The 6,851-nt window shown below is 34.7% G+C and overlaps 1 long non-coding RNA gene across 1 annotated transcript; it reads left to right on the top strand.

Moving 5' to 3' along the window:
• Positions 1-57: 57 nt before the first annotated feature.
• Positions 58-1,285, top strand: LOC103474800 (uncharacterized). Its single transcript, XR_535229.1, has 4 exons — positions 58-362; positions 445-592; positions 851-887; positions 975-1,285. It is a non-coding gene; the product is annotated as an uncharacterized LOC103474800 (long non-coding RNA).
• Positions 1,286-6,851: the final 5,566 nt, after the last annotated feature.

Here is a 6,851-nt window from a genome sequence, read left to right as displayed (position 1 = left end):
ATTCCACTCTAACAGCAGACTATTTCTTATTCATTGTTCTTGACTGCTTGCAGTGACTCTTGTGAAAACAATCGGAAAAGAATCTGATTTTACTCCAATCTGCACCAATGAAACAACGACTATCATCATCCAGATCGTGTGTAAGATCAGAACAGAGAGAAGCAGCAAAGAGTGCAGTCTGCGGTATAAGGATGGAGGTGACTTTGTTCATGAATGTGACTCCAGGTTCTCACTGAAAACCAGGAATCAAACTGTGTTTCTGCACCTGACCAGTTTAACACCAGCTGATAGTGGGAACTACTCCTGTGAGTGTTCTAATCTTGATGGAACATTTATTTTCCATCTCAACATCACAGTTAAAGGTGTGTAGACCTATATATACATGTTATGTCAAACTCACATGAATCATATATTCTCTAACAATGTTTGTTTTATTTCCAATAGACCCACTTCCTAATAATAATAATTCATCAGATGAAGTTTGGAGCCAATCTACAGGAGTGACTCTTCCTTCTGCTTTGACTGCTGCAGTTCTCTTAATTTTCATAGTTTCAGTTATTCTGGGATTTATTCACAGAAGACGTCCACTTCGGTGAGAAACTAATGCAATATTCATWATTTTTTTTTACTCGGACTAAAGTTCACAGCATCAGCAATATTTCTTTTAAGGAATAAATTGTTCCATTAATCTTAGTTAAGAATAAATCYRACCGCYGTCTCTCTGCTGCCGCTTCTGYCTTCACTTTAGTTGTTAAAGCGCTGAGAGWCTGAGCTCTACTTTCATTTCCTGTCTTTCATAAGTCACTGTAATAATAATCTGTTTTTTTATAACTGTTGTATTTTCCARCAGAGAGCAACCAGAATCGTGCAGACATAATCTAGAGGAGGTAACTTACATAAAAATAAATGTATGCATTTTATTTTATTTACACATGCAGATTTTTAAGCTCATTCTACGACGTTTTGTTCTGCAGGACTCGACTGAAATYGAGCCGTACAGCTCCTACACTCAGAAGGAAAATTCACTTTATTCAACAGGCATAATGCACAGCTGTCAAATTAATTCTGACTATGCAAATATTTTCACTTGAACGGACAAATTTGGCTTCACAGCCTTTGTCTGTAGTTTAATTTGTGTTTATGGTCATTTCCTTGTGGTGTATTTATGTTCAATATGTCTTGCCATACTCAGTAAATTTCCATGTATACATTAATGTTGGAATGTTGTTGCCATATAAGCTAATTCCTTTGTGTTTCGTTTCTTGTTGTGTTCTGTTATTTGTGCAGTTGGNCCATCCATTCAGTTTTGGTTTTTGATCAGAGTCACATGTTCGGGTGCCCAGGTCGACATCGGAAAGATCTGAGAGACAGAAAAATACATCTTATCAGTCTGCTGCATCATGAAGTGGTTTCCTTTTGCTGTTTAGCTTTTGTCATAGAGAGTTGGTTCCATCTGATTGCTGCTGAGAWTTTTTTTWTCAGTGTTTTCAAAATCCGATTTGTACAGGAATTATTTCTGTCTCTTTAAACAAYGAGGTAAAGCCCAGATAATRAGTTAAAATTGCAGATCATGTAGATAACAATGGGAATTTGACATTGTGGAGTTTGATAATAGATTCAAGTTGCAAAGTACAAGGAGATAATCAGAGGGCCYAAAATAGAGCCCTGTGGCACACCACTCAGAACAGGAAGATAAACATAGATGTTTAAAGAAATAAGACCAGATATCATTATTGTGATGTTTAGGAAATTTAGGTMATTCTAAAATAAGACATTTGACCTGACTTAAYTTCAGAYGGTGAGRAAAAAAGGTGTATGTGTTTTTYASACWCWCTTCTGGTTTCATCGGTATATAAAATATGTTGAATAAATTAGAGTTTTACATGGCAGTTMTCCTCAGAGATAAAGTCTGTGTATCTGTTTGATGYRTTRACATAAACCACARTCAGAACAAATCCTTTACTGTCACCGGAGAACATTTGTGATTAATTCTGGTTCAATAATTAGACTGTTTCAGCTCCAAGAACAGAATGATGAACTAAGTTCATTCCCATAACACAAGGATTCATGTRCTATAGAAAATAACCACAAGATGGCACTGTTTCACTAATGCAGAGAACCATAGATGCTAGAAAAAACGCTCACAATATGCATACAAACATTAATGTTCGCTGTGCTGAAACTGTGAGAAGAAACTGTTGCTAATGTGAATTAGAGAAATAAATGAATAAATAAATAAATAAATACATAAATAAATAGTACGTTATTGTCAATTTATGCCTTTTAGTAATTAGATTTACCAGTTCTAGAAAGATTTTCACTAAGGAGAGACGTAAATTGATGTCTGACTTGATTGAGGGTATTTTGCTTCAAAATTGTTTTTAATGTTTTTTTATTATTATTCTTGTTTAGGATGACAATAACTCGAATGAGCTGTATGTAAATCTCCAGCGGCCATCCAGAGACCTCTATCAAACCGTTTCCTCAGGTCACCATCAGCATGCAGCTAACAGAAACTCGGCCAACAAGAAGGAAACCGGTGACCTGGAAAATCTGGAAAGGAACAGGAATATTTATGAAAACTAATAATGTGTCAGGATAAATACAGTTTGATTTACATCAGGCTGAATTTTCTTATGTTTTACATTCTCACGTCTTAACTGTGTTATGAACAGAAGGTACTATTTCTATCTTTGCAAAGCTGTTAAAACACTATTAATGCACTTCCTGCAGGGGTCAGGAAGTATGTACATATAAAATGTACTTATTATTTATGTATTTGTATATTATGTTTTTCATTTGTCTTGCTTGAAAATGTATGGTTTATATGACATCACTGATACGTAGTGGTGTCCAGATGTTTTTGTCATAGTGGCCAAAATCATNAATAATGTGTCAGGATAAATACAGTTTGATTTACATCAGGCTGAATTTTCTTATGTTTTACATTCTCACGTCTTAACTGTGTTATGAACAGAAGGTACTATTTCTATCTTTGCAAAGCTGTTAAAACACTATTAATGCACTTCCTGCAGGGGTCAGGAAGTATGTACATATAAAATGTACTTATTATTTATGTATTTGTATATTATGTTTTTCATTTGTCTTGCTTGAAAATGTATGGTTTATATGACATCACTGATACGTAGTGGTGTCCAGATGTTTTTGTCATAGTGGCCAAAATCATTTGAGTGAAAAGGACTCGCAGCCAGAAATAAATTTTAAGAAAATGCATAAGAATTAATTTGTTTTTGTCTTACTTTTGTMTTTTAATGAAACATTAAGGCAGTCTTTATTTTGTTGTTGTTGTTAAATGGGAGTCTATAAATTTTTTGACATCTCTTAGCAACAAGAAGACGTCAGCAATTGAAGTATTTATCCAAGGCTAAACAATTTTGGAGAGTGGCAGGAACAAGAGAATTTAGAACATTTAGAAAATATTGTTTTTTATCAGTGTCACTCTCTTCTTGAATTGTGATTAAAGGTTGAACAAATTCATTCAAAGGGGCGCTAATGGCCCCTGGCCTTCACCTTCAGCCTATGTTCCACAGACTAAAGTTAAACTCTGGTTTTGCTCCGTAGCTTCCTGATCACCAGATATATTCTGGAACTGTTTTCTCTTTTAAAACAGGACTGAAAACATGACTAAATTACAGCACAATAGTCAAAGACAGGAAGCAGTTAAGMTAATTGAGGAATATGCTAACTTATCAACAGGTCAGCTTACCCAGAGGCCTCACACCACCAGATTATTYGAAAAGTCAACCTGTCAACTTTCTCTGACTGAGGTGACAAAACCTATTTAACTGTCCTGTGGTACACCAATATTTGCAAATATTGGTTTTTGATTCCTTGTGAGCAGGGGCGGATCTAGCGGGGTGGCAGTTGCCACCCCAAACGAGAGCCTCACCACCCCTGTTGCCACCCCAGCTGGCGACAATGAATTCAATAAATAGTTATGGCAAATCNCAGACGACACCTGCAGCATCCCTGGTCTTGCTTTATTTCTCTAATCTAGTTTGAGTAAATCATTATTCATTATTAAACWTAACAGTCGGATAACCAGCGTTTAAAAATCCTGATTTTATTTCAGTTGTAAAAATTGCTGAAACAAAATCTTAAAGTGTTAATCTATAGTTTTTGATTTCTGTAAGGGAGTACCTGTTCTCAAACTGTTTTTTTTTGTATGATTGTTGTCTCTTAGTGATATTATCTTTAACATAATATTCCCTCTAATTTTTATGTAGATGACTGTCAGGTTTATTATCCAGTCAGACATATTATCCTCTTTCCAATCTTTTATTGACTTCCTGACAGACATAAATCCAATCAATCRCACTCAATTTAAGATTCTCATTTTTTTCTAGAATGATCCACCGTTTCATTTGCTAAAGTCATGAGATCAGTTTCTTTAACATGCTCAAGATCAGCGAATCAAACTCAAAGGTGAAACATTTTTCTGCTCCAGGTTCAAAACTGTGGACGGCTTTTCTGTTGCCCTTTAAGTGGGCGCATTTATTTACTCTTCAAAAACACACAGTTACTGTTGACTTTCTACCCAGTGTGTGTTGTTTGTTTGTACCATATCAAAGGTTATCTTGTTTATGGCAACAACTACATTACTATYACACTATCGGTCTCTCATTGGTTTTATCTCGGTCTTGGTGATCTAGTTTTATAAATTACAACTAAGTCACGCAAAATAGTAAGGCATARWTGATCAGTATATTGTTTTTAATTTATCTACTCATAATGCAGATGAAGTCAAATTGATGATTGTGGTTTTATGCAGTTTATGGGAAGGCAGGATGTTCATGTTTGACACATGGCACACTTYTCAATGATGGCAAACACACTTTACCCTCCTAAGCAGGCGTCCTGCTTCAGCAGCAGGTAAGGTAAGGAGGGGAAAGTTTGAACAAACCGCAGAACCAAGAACACACAAAAAAATGCTCAAGATGTTGATCTGAGTGCAGAACACAGAGAAGATCCATTGAGTTTTATTAGTCTCCACAAACACATCCACGCTTGCATGGAAGTTAATGTTTTGACTGGAAATTGACAAATGTACAATTTGTGATGAATAACTTTTGTTTGTCAATTAGAAGAAGAAGACGACGTGAAGTGACCATAACGCCTCATCCAAACACGGTACATTACGTTGTAAATAATGACACTTAATGCAGTTTTTTTCCATTGCTTACTTTACTCTGGAATTTTATTTTATTTTTTTATGATCTCGTTTGCTCTCTTGCAGGAAGTACCTGACATTGAGCCTTACAGCGTCTACAGAGAGAATGAACTTTATTTAACCTCCGTAATTCACACCAGCCTATCTACAAATAATCTGATTGTGATTGGGATGGATAATCCAAGCTCAGGGAGACCTCTGTAGAGGTCTCCCTGAGCATGAATTATATTTTAATTCATGTTAAATGAATTATATTTTAATTCATGTTTTCTATGGAGCACTGTAACTGTCTATATTTTAACATCTGTGTATTTTGTTTAAAACTTATTTTCTAAATATCGTTAAGCATTTTTCCATGTTAAAGTAAAGAGAAGACCAGAAAAATGTCCCATTTAAAACCAAGACCATGTTTTCTTTCTCCCCYGCAGTCTTCTCGACTCAACATGCTATAATGTAATGGGTGAGGGGTGAGTTTGGGTGTTTCGGGTCGTTTGAACATCGACCACTCACTCAGGCAGCAGCAGGTCGAANCTTTATGCCTCAGCAACTAGAACATTTTGTCTGCTGATTTTCACTTGTGCTTCCAGTTTTACACACAAACTCTGATTATTAGCAGGTGCAGATCTACACACCGATACTGAAGAGTGGCATATGTCCTTCATCTTACAAATAGGCGTTTATAAATTTTTTAATAATCTAATCTAAAGATTTTTGAATATAGTTGCGGGCTGCTACCACTGGATGGCAGTAGACGGAGAAAGCTCAGGGGCAAACGACATTTAAAATAAAAACATATTTTTGCAATATAACATTTGAAAAAGATATTTTTATTAATTATTATATAWTATTATTTTTGTTAGATTATTTTTTTATTTCCGTGACCTCCACAGGCTGAAGTGTATCCTTAATAATTAGATTTTTTTKGTTTTTCTGTACCCTAAATCTCATGTTTCTCTTTTACTTTTGTAATATTTTACTTTTACTTTTGGAATGTTAAAGTTATGAATTTAGTTATAAGAAAACATATTTATGTTTATAATTGTATTACTTATTAAACTTCCTCTAATGTTCAACATAAGTGTGAACATTTTAGATTTGGAGTAGAGGATTTAATTCTGTTTGTTTAGCTGTAGTCATTTATTAGAAAATATGTAGTAAAAATATAATTTAACTGTTTCGAAATATTTATTGCTCTTCAGAGGTGGTGAAATAATGTAACTGCATGTCTTCTTCAAATTAATAGTAAAATTCATATGGCTATGGCATGGAAGATTATTTTTCATACTTAGAATTTTTTWAAAATATTTATGACTGCTTAATTACAGCTGTAGTTACCATCTATGTCCACCAGATGGCAGAAATCGCCCTTCTCTGCCTTGAAAGTTTTTTTCTTCTCTATTCCCCTCTTGTGGTCACAAGCTGAAATTACACATTAGAATCATTTAACCTAGTCGCCGAAGGTCTAGGCTGAAGTCCTTCAGCATTAATTAATCTAATGCTRAATTAGATTAATAATAAATKTATTAGTAATTATTAGTGAACAGAAGGACTGCCGCTCTGTGGAGTTGCTTCTAATTCACACTTACAAAGAAAAGCGGACACAAATATTAACTGCAACTACAAATAAAGCTGCACAATTTGCATTATCTGCATTTCCTTA

The sequence above is a fragment of the Poecilia reticulata genome, linkage group LG2 (assembly GCF_000633615.1).
Source record: "Poecilia reticulata strain Guanapo linkage group LG2, Guppy_female_1.0+MT, whole genome shotgun sequence".
NCBI lineage: Eukaryota > Metazoa > Chordata > Actinopteri > Cyprinodontiformes > Poeciliidae > Poecilia > Poecilia reticulata.
Note: the sequence above shows the minus strand (reverse complement) of the source record. Positions and strands in the feature narration are given on the sequence as shown.